Genomic DNA, 12,670 nt, shown 5'->3' on the forward strand with positions numbered 1-12,670 from the left:
ATTTCTCAGCCGTGCCAAAAAGTGTAGCATCTATGGATAAGCAATATGGACTAACAGTAACAGTAGTACACCAGTTCTTCCTAAAAAAGTGGCTTGTTAATGTTTGTTGACCGCTTGTACGCAACGCGTAGACTAGACAGTAGCAGTGTGAGGCAGGTCATGTGGGCTCAAAGGTGTCTTAAGAAGCTGCAAGGTAAAGGTAACGTCACATGTGCATGGCTAGGGCTAATCAAGCAAAGGCTACAATGATCATATAACTATTAGTGTCTACTCTACTACTACCTGATTTGTACTAGTGATGTATGTTAGTATTAACTTATTTTTCAACCTTGCTACTGATCAATAGGGGGGAGGTGTATATGACGCCTAATAAATGTGTAATGTTTTCTAGGCGCACTACCGACCACCATTGCTGGGGTCAGAGAAGGTGACGCCGAGGGCGAGGATGCGGCAGTTGCAGATAGCAACGGAGCGGTAGGGGGAGTGGCAGCACCAGTGGCAGGCGGTGGTAAGTTAGATTCATAATCTTTAACTATTGTTGAACTTGACAGTACACTCACTGCAAGGATGTACTGTATGTATATGTATACTGTACAGTTGTGACTTAGGGCCCCATTAGGATGGTGGGCGTATTGCCCCCGCCGGGCCGGCTGGAATTCACTGCCGTCACCGCAGGGGCAAACCTCCCGCCATCCCTGTAGAAAATATTCAGACATGTCCAGGCGGAAAAGGGTTCAATATGGCGGTGGTGTCTCTCTCACCACACCGCCTGCCATATAATCTGCATTTTGGAATGCCTTTGCGTGGCGGCATTGCTGTCCGCCACGGAAAGGCATGCACACATTGCAGAGTATGCTTGGGGGCCCCATGGAGGGTACCTACCGATGCTATGGTACCCCCCCGACTTTCAAAGCAAAACGTGACAGGCTCCGTGCGGGGCCCATCATGTTGTGCTTGGAAAAGCAGCACAACATTTTAGCATTGCTTTCAGCAAAGCCAACCAGAATTTAAATTTAAAAAAACAGGGTGCGCCCGCCACTGTGCCGGGCGTATCATCCTAATTAATTGTCCCCACGGGACCCCCACCCTTTTTAGCAGTCGGATGGCGGGCGGACAAAGTCCGCCCGCTATCCGATGTCGTAAGTAAGTATGAGTTCTTGGGGACGTTTGAAGAGTGAACTAGAAGACTAGAATTCCCTTTAATTGGTATAGGACTAGGAGCCGGAGTATTGAGTAACCAATGGCCTCATCTATCTGATTTCAACTCCGCTTTGAAAGTTTTATGGAGAAGAGCACCTGGTGCACTGTTCAACTAAAAAGTGTAAGACAGGTGGAAGGAAGAAGGACGGGCGCCATTTAAAATGTTATGTCCTACTGTGCTTTATTTTATAGTGCTACTCTACCATGCCACTATGTGTATAAATAATTACCTTGTCCTACTGTTTTATTAAGACTATATTTTACAATTGTCTTGTTTTTTTCTTTTTGATACACAGCAACTCCGAAACTCAACCGGAAGGAGTTGGCCGCCAAGGCACGGCGCCGGAAGCTGGAGGAAATCCAGCATGAATACCGGCGGCTGGTGGTCCTAGCCGAGGAGGAGGAGGAGACTGCAGCAGCTACTGAAGCCTCCTCCAGTGCCCCGGGCCCCAGCCACCGCCCTCCAGCGGTACGGCGCCACTGCCTGGTGGCTGCCCGCCGCCACCGTGTCATCTCCGGTGCCCCCCCCACTGTGGCTGCAACTGCCGCGGCCTTAGACGCCGCGTCGCCCATTTAGAGGACGAGATGCGCCAGATGCGTGTCCTCCTCCAGTCCCGCCCCACCAGTTAGTCCCTGTCACTGCCCCTTTTTTAATTCCTGTTCTTTACTCGTTTGGCATTTGACTTTTTTCTACTGTGGACAGTGGTTGGGGTTAGGGAGGTGGGTGGGTCAGCTTTTGTGGGTTTAGTTTATTTGTTAGGGTAAGTTAAATATATTTTTCTATGTTACATGCAATGTTGTTAATGTTTTGTAGGTGGGGTAACTGTTTTACATCACACTGTTTCCTTGCTGGTGTATGGCCGCCCATAGCCTGTGTTTGATTTCAATAATTTGCTGACTGTATAAGACACAAACAGATAGATGCGACACACCTCACTCATTGACTGGTCCTTCTAGTACTTTCAGTCTGTCCTCTAGTCTATGCATTCTTTGGAGTGGTGTTTGAAAATGAAATCATTGACAACATGTCCATTATTAATTCTGCCTCCCCCAAACTTCTCTCTTACCGGTGCTTGATGTTTATGTCCAACTGTGGCACAGCACTGGCTGCATGGTGAAGATGGTTTCCTTTTTCATACATGCCATGATTGGGGTGGTGGTGGTGGTAGTATAGTAGTAGTAGTATACACTGGCAGGGTGGCAGCATTTCCAAAAAAAGAAAAGGAGATAGTCAATCGCCTTTGAGAGACTGTTAGAGGAGTAGTTGAATGAAGTACATCACAGAATTTACCGAGCAACAATTATATGCTCAAATATTTGACAAAACTGAATGGTGGTTATTATGAGGATAGCCTACTAGACAGAGTTACAAACTATAGTTTTGTCGACTCGAGTCACTTGACTATGCCTCCAGTCTAACAGTTAGTGCTGTATATGAGGAATGACAACAAACAAATCCAATCAATGCCGGCAATTCATGCTGAGGTATATGTTCCTTTGTTAAATAAAATAACCTCTGAAATATCCTACTCATGGGTGGGCAAGCAGAAGAAGATCATCGCTCTGCATTGAAATTGAAGTAGTGTTGCTTTCACCACATCCGCCCCAGCAAGTGTGTGATTAAGTATTGGTGTACATTTAATTTAGTTACACCTCGACAATAAGTCACACAGCCCGGGGGAAGAGGGTTAGGGTTCGTTGAATGGATGGGAAGGGGGATTTTGGGAAAGGTTTGACATAGAAAAACAGTATGCATACATAGACAAACAAACGACAATCATTGAAGACTACCATACCATATCCATTCCATATGTTAAGGGAGAAAAAGGCAATGCATGCATGATGATGAGACCCGGATTACATACACTTCTATTTCTTGTTCTGTTCCGGCCTTAATACTTTAACAGATAGCAAATAGAAATTTTAAATATTGGTAGTGAAAAATCGTAAACACATAGCAAACGTAATGAGGATTGATAATAACAACTCCAAGAACACACAGTTGTAAAGATTGTATACAAGATATTAATCAAATTATTTAAAAGAAGTTAAAAGTGGATACTGTTACTGTCTTATCCTGGTCAAAAATGTGGACTGGTTTTTTGCATCTCGGCATTCCTCTTGCTCCTCTCGTCCATCAATCTTGGGTGTGTCGCCTCGCCACTCGCCACTGCCCGGCTGGAAAAAAAAGGTGATTGATTGGTAAGGTAATTAATATGCATTGTAATGTTTTACAAAGTTTTGGCCAAGGCCCGGCCTGTAATTTTAGATTGAAAACCAAAGGGGATATTGAGAAAGAAAGTGAAAACAAATGCACAAGTGATGGTGTAGTGCAACAAGAACACTTTCCGAGGTGGCATGTATGCATATGCATCATCTCTACTCTAGTCTGTTTCCAGCATTGACCTTCAACAGTAACAGGAGAGATCAGGCCCACAGTGCTTACCATTAGCACATCCTACGTTAACACTTTAGAGTCCTTTTTTTTCTCTCAAAGAGTTGGACAAACGCAAAGCACATTATCCATTCCAAACATAGCATTTTACAGTTAAAGTTAGTAAAATCAATGCACTGCAGTCATCCCACCGCTACACTCTATTCAACTTCTACACAGACATTTGGGTCTGCTGTGGTTGTTGTTGACGTGTTTACCTTTAGGCTTTTCCGTTTTATGCCACTCCTGAAACATCCTCCTCCTGACTTCATCATCATCTCTGATACTTTTACTGACTGAAGATCGGCCTGCAGTATAAGTATAATTTTTATGACACAACCAGAGTAGAAATATAAATATTACTGACTTGTTGAGTCATTCTTTATTGTGTACAGAAAGATAGATTACTACTAGTACTCTTTGACATCACTTTGTGCACAACAAACAAACAACGCAAACACAAAGACCAATAGCTCAGAGTCAGGTGTCCAATGCATGCCATTAATTGTCATCATTCATTACCTGTTCCTTCTCATCTTAAGTTAACGGGCCGTCTCTTTCGCCATCATCATGATGGACGGTGCTGTTAAGTCACAGTCATTTGCATTGCGCAGATTGAGTGAGTCCCCTTCCTGTATTGAATTAAAAGCAATGTATCACCAAGATGCAGGAGAAGTACACATTTCTTGTTTGCAAGAAGGGGAAAATTAGTGTGTTCTGTAGAATGTTGATTAGTGGCAGTGCATAATTACATCAATTCATGCGCAACACACACAACAAAATCTACATCATTCAGTCTGCGATTCTGCGGCCAATGCATGGCATCAATCATTACCTGTTGCATCTCATCTCGTTAACGCTGCAGGCTGTCTCTTTCGCCATCATCATGATGGACGGTGCTGTTAAGTCACAGTCATTTGCATTGCGCAGATTGAGTGAGTCCCCTTCCTGTATTGAATTAAAAGCAATGTATCACCAAGATGCAGGAGAAGTACACATTTCTTGTTTGCAAGAAGAGGAAAATTAGTGTGTTCTGTAGAAAGTTGATTAGTGGCAGTGCACAATTACATCAATTCATGCGCAACACACACAACAAAATCTACATCATTCAGTCTGCCATTCTGCGGCCAATGCATGGCATCAATCATTACCTGTTGCATCTTTTTTTTCAGTTAATGGCCAGTCTCTCTCGGCTCTGAAGGAGGATAGCTATAGAAGTCATCAGATTCATGGTCCACTTGTTTTGGAAGGACGAGGAAAGTTTGAATTTGTTGTTACCATCATCCAATCATCATTCATGAGGGAAATGGAATTGACCAGGAGATGCAGTATGATCGAGCGGAGGAGCTGGATTCTGAGGACTGTAGTGTCAAATGGCAGACACCTGAAACTTGTATCTTCAATTAGAAGAGTAGAAGACGGTGATAATGCATTTGTTGCATTTCACAAGTTTATAACCGGAACGACAGACACAAACAAAGGGGGAAAAAAGGGAGGAAGACAGTAAGTGCGAGCCTAATTGTCAGGGAAGTATAGCTCATCCTCAAACTCTGGGGGATCTTCCAGTAGTAGGTAATCATCTGACACAATACTTCCGTCACCTGAGCCGCTGTACTCATCTTCCTCTGTTGATTCATGCATTGTGTAATTCTGTGGTATAAAGTGCTGATTCATTTTGATCATTGTTAACCTCTCCACGTTTTTTGGAGATAGACTGGTCCTTCTCAAGGTTACAATGGAACCAGCAGCACTGAAAACACGTTCGGAAGAGACACTTGCGACAGGGCAAGCCAGATAGCTTATCGCCAGCCTGCTGAGCTGTGGCCATTCAGACCTTTTCCTATACCAATACTGCACTGGGTTTTGATCAACGTACACCTCTGTTGGGTCGTCCAGATAGGCCTGGACCATCCGCTCAATGTTCAGGGTTGCTGCTGGTAAGCTTTTGTGCTGTTTTTTCTGTGCATCAGCACTGTGCTTATTAAGGCCCATCTTTACATACCAATCTGATAATGATTGTACTCGGCCGAATGATCCAGTTATTGTTTTTGTAGTCGATGGTGATGGCGAGTGTTGCGATTGTGAGACAACCGCACTGCCCTCAGCCGACGAAGTTGCACTTGATTCTGCATGGCCTGCTTCAGTATCAGTACTTGTTGTGGGTTGATGTGGCGGGCTTTTAATTAGCAGCCCTTCGTTTTCAAACTTGATAGCTGCTTCAGCTATACAACTTTTGTAGCGGGCAACATCATTGTCGGAAAAAGAAAGGAATAGTCCTAATTTTGCACGTGGATCCAGAATTGTGGCACAAATGTAATGTTCTTGTGACAAAATTTTATTTTGTATCCTTACATTTTCTGATAAGCGCCTGGATAAGCTCTCCACCAAGTCATGGGCTTGCCTTCTGTCCTCTACACCTTTGTAGGATTCAGACACATTATTCAGCTCATGCTCTAGCATTTGCAACAATGGGATAGCTTGGCCCATTGTACAGTCCTCCTTGCTGACTTCACGTGTGTAGACCTCAAAAGGAGACAGCATCTCAGTCAGGCATTTAATTAGGGTCCATTGCTCCCTCTGAAGGGTCATGCCTTTAACACTAGCATCACTGCTTCTGTACCAGACATATTCATTGAGTGACCTGTGCTGTTCGTACAGACGATCAAGCATGTAATACGTTGAGTTCCAACGTGTTGCCACCTCCTGGATGAGGGCCTTGACTGGCATCCTAAGTTCACGTTGGATGATCCTCAGCTGCTTCCGAGCTTTAAAAGAATGGCTGAAATGAGTGCATATTCTTCGGCAGATGGCCAGTAAATTGCTTACTATGGGTTCTTTTTTCAGAAAGTCTTGCACTATAATGTTTATGCAGTGTGCCAAACACGGAACCCTGAAATAGGAACCAAGTTCCATGGCCTTCAGTACATTACTGCCATTGTCTGTGGCAACAAAGCCAATACCAAGCCCTCTGGGCCGCAGCCATTCCAAAACCTTGGTGCGAAACTCTTCTAAAATGTTTTCAGCCGTATGAGATTTCTCCATGGCGAACATGGCTACAGTTGCATGTTTCCGAGTACCTTCAAAAATCGCAGCTGTGTCAACAACACCTCGTGCAGATAGTTGATCTCTAACCCCCACAAAAGAGATCCAGTGTGCAGTGATGCACATGTAATCTGTGGCTTGGCAACTGCTCCACATGTCTGTTGTCAGGTGGATATTGTGCACAGCACTCTGCCGCAAACCTTGACCAACCAATTCCAGCACCTCATGATGTAGTGCCGGAACAGCAATTCTTGCGAAATAGGACCGGCTGGGAACTTTCCATTTCGGGCAGATGGCAGACACAAATTCAAGGAAACCCACCCCTTCCACAAATGAAAAAGGAAGAAGGTCCAGCGCTAACATTTTAGCCAGCTTCGCATTGTACAATCGTGCCGTTGGGTGGTTGCGTTGGAACTGCCCCTCCAACCTAAACATGCTGTCAATGGTAGGCTGGCTTACTTTCCTTAGTGGTGCTGTTTTCATTAACCCACTAAGGCTCAACGACACAGATTGTCTCATTGAGGTACTCGCCGGTCGCCTTGGTGTCTCATCCACACTCTGAGTATGGCTCTTACTGCGGTGCCACTCTGATGTTACTGAGGAGGATGTGGGCGTTACCACTGCAGTGACTGCACTACTGGAGACAGGGCTAGAAATGCCTCCCTGTTCTTCACCTGCCACCACAATAATATCGCTCCCTGATTCCTGACCAACTTCAAAGGGTTTAGTTTTTCTACTTTCTTTTAACTTAAGTAGGTGATCCTCCCACATGATATTGTGGTGTATTCTGAGATGACTTGCTTGTACTCCGGTACCATAGTTTGTACCAAGCTTACCACGCCGAACACCTTGCCGACAAATTGAGCATATAGCAACGTTCTCCTCATTGGCGCTAACAGAAAAGAAGTCCCAAACTGGGGAGGAGAACTTTCTGGCACTGCTGGATGTGCCACTTTCAACACCAGATGAACTTGAGGGGGTGCTTTAAAATATGTGACCCTGTCCACCTACACTGTGACTTTTACTACCACTTCCTACTGAGATGGTTGAGCTGGATGTAGGTCCCTGCCAGGCCTTGGAAAATATGGCAGCTGGAGGTAGTGGTGGTGTAACCTGTGTTGGTGAGATCCGTGCTACATCCCGCTCAGTACCAGCCTTTCTGGATAGGGTGAGAATGTCGGTCTCCAATCCCTTTGGGGCGGGAGTAATGTGCGTGATGACTGGCTCGTCTTCATCAACATCATCACCCCCCTCTTCTACATCTACCTCCATAACTCTAAGTTTTTCTGGGACCTTCCTTTTCAGAAGCAATGTCTTGTGGCGTACTTCACTCTCAGACCGAGCTGGTGGGACCCAAGTGTCATCACGATCATCAGAAGCGGGGCTTGAAGAAGAAGATGATGGACTAAGCCTCCTTTTCCTTGCTGGTGGTCTGGAAGACAATTGATCTTCTGAAACAGTGGTTTGACTTCGCTCCACTTTGTCTGCAGGAAGCTCGATTTCCTGAAATGCCCCTACGTCAGGAGCAACAACTACTATGGTGGGCTGTTGCGGCGGCTGCTGCTGTTCTGGTTGCGGCGGCTGCTGCTGTTCTGGTTGCGGCGGCTGCTGCTGTTCTGGTTGCGGCGGCTGCTGCTGTTCTGGTTGCGGCGGCTTGACACTGATCTGCTGAGTGTGCGCCTGCGTTGAACTTGATTGTGTACTACTTTGAGGTAATGACATTTCTTCAACATCGCTGCTAGTTAGTAGACTGGCTACCTCTGCGACACTAAAGCCCTTGGGCCTAGGTTGGTGGGGTTGGACCGCTGTGCTGCTCCCAGCTTGGTTCCCGGACAACGCTTTGGTGCCAAAAAAAACATTGGCCGGCACACCACCAGTCGTGGTTAATGGCACTTCCTTTTTCTGTTCCTTCTTCTCACCGGCAACTTTCTTGGTACTGGACCTGGTACCTTTCTTTGGGACCATCTTCTTCAGATGTCAGGCAGGAGGCAGATGCACAACAAGGTCTGGTCACACGTGGGCGTGATGCGCAGCAGGACTTCTGTCTGGCTGGCAGTACAACGGGTAGCCAGGTGATGCCGATGACACCTCCTACTCTGTCTTTTTTGCACCTAAAAGCAAAGAAGACAGGAGAAGAACATCAGTGAAATGTTGCATTTGTTTTTGTGGTTCAGTTACTTAGTACTGTACTAGTGCAAACAAAAGATAGTCTAGCCATTTATGACTATTTTTTTTAACTAGAGCTATGTTATACTACTAGTACTGTGTACAGCCACACACTACACTCTCAGGAAGGATAGGAAAGTTAATAATAAACAACAAAATAAAAAACTAATGCAAGTGGGGTGGACCATTGCATTATTTGAACATCTCAGCATCCATGGAGCTGCTGCTGGCAAAGGGGGTGGATGGATGGAAGCAGTAAGCCAATAGGAAAACCATGCAGGCCTATATGGCAAAAGCAGGACACTAATAACTCCCAACACAAAAAAAGGCCACCAGCCACATGGACACTCACAAATCACAAACAAGCAGGGGGCCTGGGAAACACCAGGAGCTGACAAAAGGCCTATAAAAGTCAGGTAAAGGATGCATGCTGAAGCACACTGCTCTGCCTTTTTAATGCAACAAAATGCAAATACGAACATTCACAGGCCCCAAAAAGGTCTGCAGGGAGCATGCATCGCACACCAACACTCACCAGACACACACAACAAAAGCATGTCTTTAAGACAACCAACATCAGAAAGCCCACCCCAAAAAAACACATGTCCCCAACTCAATCCAATGCCATCCATGCCCTAAATGATGTCTAAATTCAACAGAGCACACAGAAAAAAGTAGATTACTAAAGCTGTGGCTACCTGCTCTGGTTATAGTGGATGGAAGCAGGCCTGTTGGCAGACAAGGCCAGGCAAGCTTGCAGGCCTAGGCCTCAAAATGGCCACCAGCCACATGGCCAGGCCCAACAACATCAGCAAGGCCACCCCAAAAACACACTTCCCCAACTCAATCCAATGCCATCCATGCCCTAAATGATGTCTAAATTCAACAGAGCACACAGAAAACAGTAGATTACTAAAGCTGTGGCTACCTGCTCTGGTCCTAGTGGATGAAAGCAGGCCTGTTGGCAGACAAGGCCAGGCAAGCTTGCAGGCCTAGGCCTCAAAATGACCACCAGCCACATGGCCAGGCCCAACAACATCAGCAAGGCCACCCCAAAAAACACACTTCCCCAACTCAATCCAATGCCATCCATGCCCTAAATGATGTCTAAATTCAACAGAGCACACAGAAAACAGTAGATTACTAAAGCTGTGGCTACCTGCTCTGGTCCTAGTGGATGAAAGCAGGCCTGTTGGCAGACAAGGCCAGGCAAGCTTGCAGGCCTAGGCCTCAAAATGGCCACCAGCCACATGACCAGGCCCAACAACATCAGCAAGGCCACCCCAAAAAACACACTTCCCCAACTCAATCCAATGCCATCCATGCCCTAAATGATGTCTAAATTCAACAGAGCACACAGAAAACAGTAGATTACTAAAGCTGTGGCTACCTGCTCTGGTCCTAGTGGATGAAAGCAGGCCTGTTGGCAGACAAGGCCAGGCAAGCTTGCAGGCCTAGGCCTCAAAATGGCCACCAGCCACATGGCCAGGCCCAACAACATCAGCAAGGCCACCCCAAAAAACACACTTCCCCAACTCAATCCAATGCCATCCATGCCCTAAATGATGTCTAAATTCAACAGAGCACACAGAAAACAGTAGATTACTAAAGCTGTGGCTACCTGCTCTGGTCCTAGTGGATGAAAGCAGGCCTGTTGGCAGACAAGGCCAGGCAAGCTTGCAGGCCTAGGCCTCAAAATGGCCACCAGCCACATGGCCAGGCCCAACAACATCAGCAAGGCCACCCCAAAAAACACACTTACCCAACTCAATCCAATGCCATTGATGCCCTAAATGATGTCTAAATTCAACAGAGCACACAGAAAACAGTAGATTAATAAAGCTGTGGCTACCTGCTCTGGTCCTAGTGGATGAAAGCAGGCCTGTTGCCAGACAAGGCCAGGCAAGCTTGCAGGCCTAGGCCTCAAAATGGCCACCAGCCACATGGCCAGGCCCAACAACATCAGCAAGGCCACCCCAAAAAACACACTTACCCAACTCAATCCAATGCCATTGATGCCCTAAATGATGTCTAAATTCAACAGAGCACACAGAAAACAGTAGATTAATAAAGCTGTGGCTACCTGCTCTGGTCCTAGTGGATGAAAGCAGGCCTGTTGGCAGACAAGGCCAGGCAAGCTTGCAGGCCTAGGCCTCAAAATGGCCACCAGCCACATGGCCAGGCCCAACAACATCACAAAGGCCACCCCAAAAAACACACTTCCCCAACTCAATCCAATGCCATCCATGCCCTAAATGTGCTTGAAAATGAAATATATTAAAAAAACAAAAGGAACAGTTGCTTCATCATGCACACACACACCCATGAGGCCATGCCCATGGCTAGCTCGGGCCTACTACTACAACCCACAAAATAAAAAATAAAAAAAAAGGAATGATGATAATTAATTATCAAAAATAAATTGTAGTTACACAACAACTGCAATGCCCACAATCAAACACAACAACCACTTACTTGTAAAATATCCTATTCCAAAAATCCTGAAATCCAATTGCAATGATGCAGCAGACAAAAAGAGTGATCTTTCCAGCTCCAAATCCAAAGGCAGAATGAGCAGGAGATGGACAAAGCACTGGGAGGAGCCTGCTGGACAGGAACAGGAAGTTGGAGATTCTGTGTCACTTCCTCCCTCTCGCCACCTTGTAAAAAAATGACTCCTTGCACAAAAAAGGAAAGCCAAATGTCAATGTAAGGAGTTATTTTCATCCAAAATCAGTATTTGCAGATGGTTTCATGCTGCTAGAGCCGATATTCCTCTCCAAATTGTAAATTTTACGTTGTTGAGTTCTCTTGCTTCACATTACTTCCGCCGGCGTGTCGAAAACGATATGATCGCGTTCTCTTCTTTGTCCCTGTCGCGTTGGATATGACGTGTTCGCGGTCTCTTTCTCCTGTTCGCGTTCGATTTCACATGCCCGCGTCCTCATCCTCTGGCTCGCGATATAGAATGACATGTTCGAGATCTCAATCTTCTCATAGTCGCGCGGTGCATGATCGCGAGAAGAAAGACGTGATCGCGCGACAAATGACGTGATCGCGTGAAAAATGACGTTAATGCGGCCGCGAACTCTCGCGAGACAGCGCAAAATGGCTACCAAAATCCAACATCTCGTGGAGAACGCGACCGGGTCAAGAAAACTTGTCGGAGAACGGAGGGATTCAGGTAAGGCGATCGCGCGCGCGCGAGAATGTATTATTTTACAGCGCGAGCAAGAAAGAAATTATCGCTAAGCTGCGGAATGCGGAAATTTTGACATTTTCGCGCTTTCCGCGGAACGCGAAAATGCCAAAATATCGCAATTTCCGCGAACTGAACGGAATTTTGGCCCAGGCCTAGTTTCCTGTTAAATTTGCTGACCAAATAATAACAACAAGAAGGGTGAATTGGATGTATGACATTACAACGCACACTTTTACAACGCATGCACTTACAACGCATTTTTTACAACGCATAATCCATTACAATGCATGACATTACAACGCATGACACTACAACGCATTTTTAAAAAATACCTTTACAACGCATTTCCATTACAACGCATACTACCTTTACAACGCATACCATTACAACGCATAATATTAAATTACATTTAAGGTAAGTATTAGATAGTATAGGGGTAAAAGTTACTTTTCTAACTCCAGGGGGTGCAACAGTAGGGTAAGTGTTGGATAGTATAGGGGTAAAAATTACTATTCTAACTCCAGGGGGTGCAACAGTGGGGTAAGTGTTGGATAGTATAGGGGTAAAAATTACTATTCTAACTCCAGGGGGTGCAACAGTAGGGTAAGTGTTGGATAGTATAGGGG

The sequence above is a fragment of the Triturus cristatus genome, chromosome 3_1, assembly GCF_964204655.1.
Source record: "Triturus cristatus chromosome 3_1, aTriCri1.1, whole genome shotgun sequence".
Classification (NCBI taxonomy): Eukaryota; Metazoa; Chordata; class Amphibia; order Caudata; family Salamandridae; genus Triturus; species Triturus cristatus.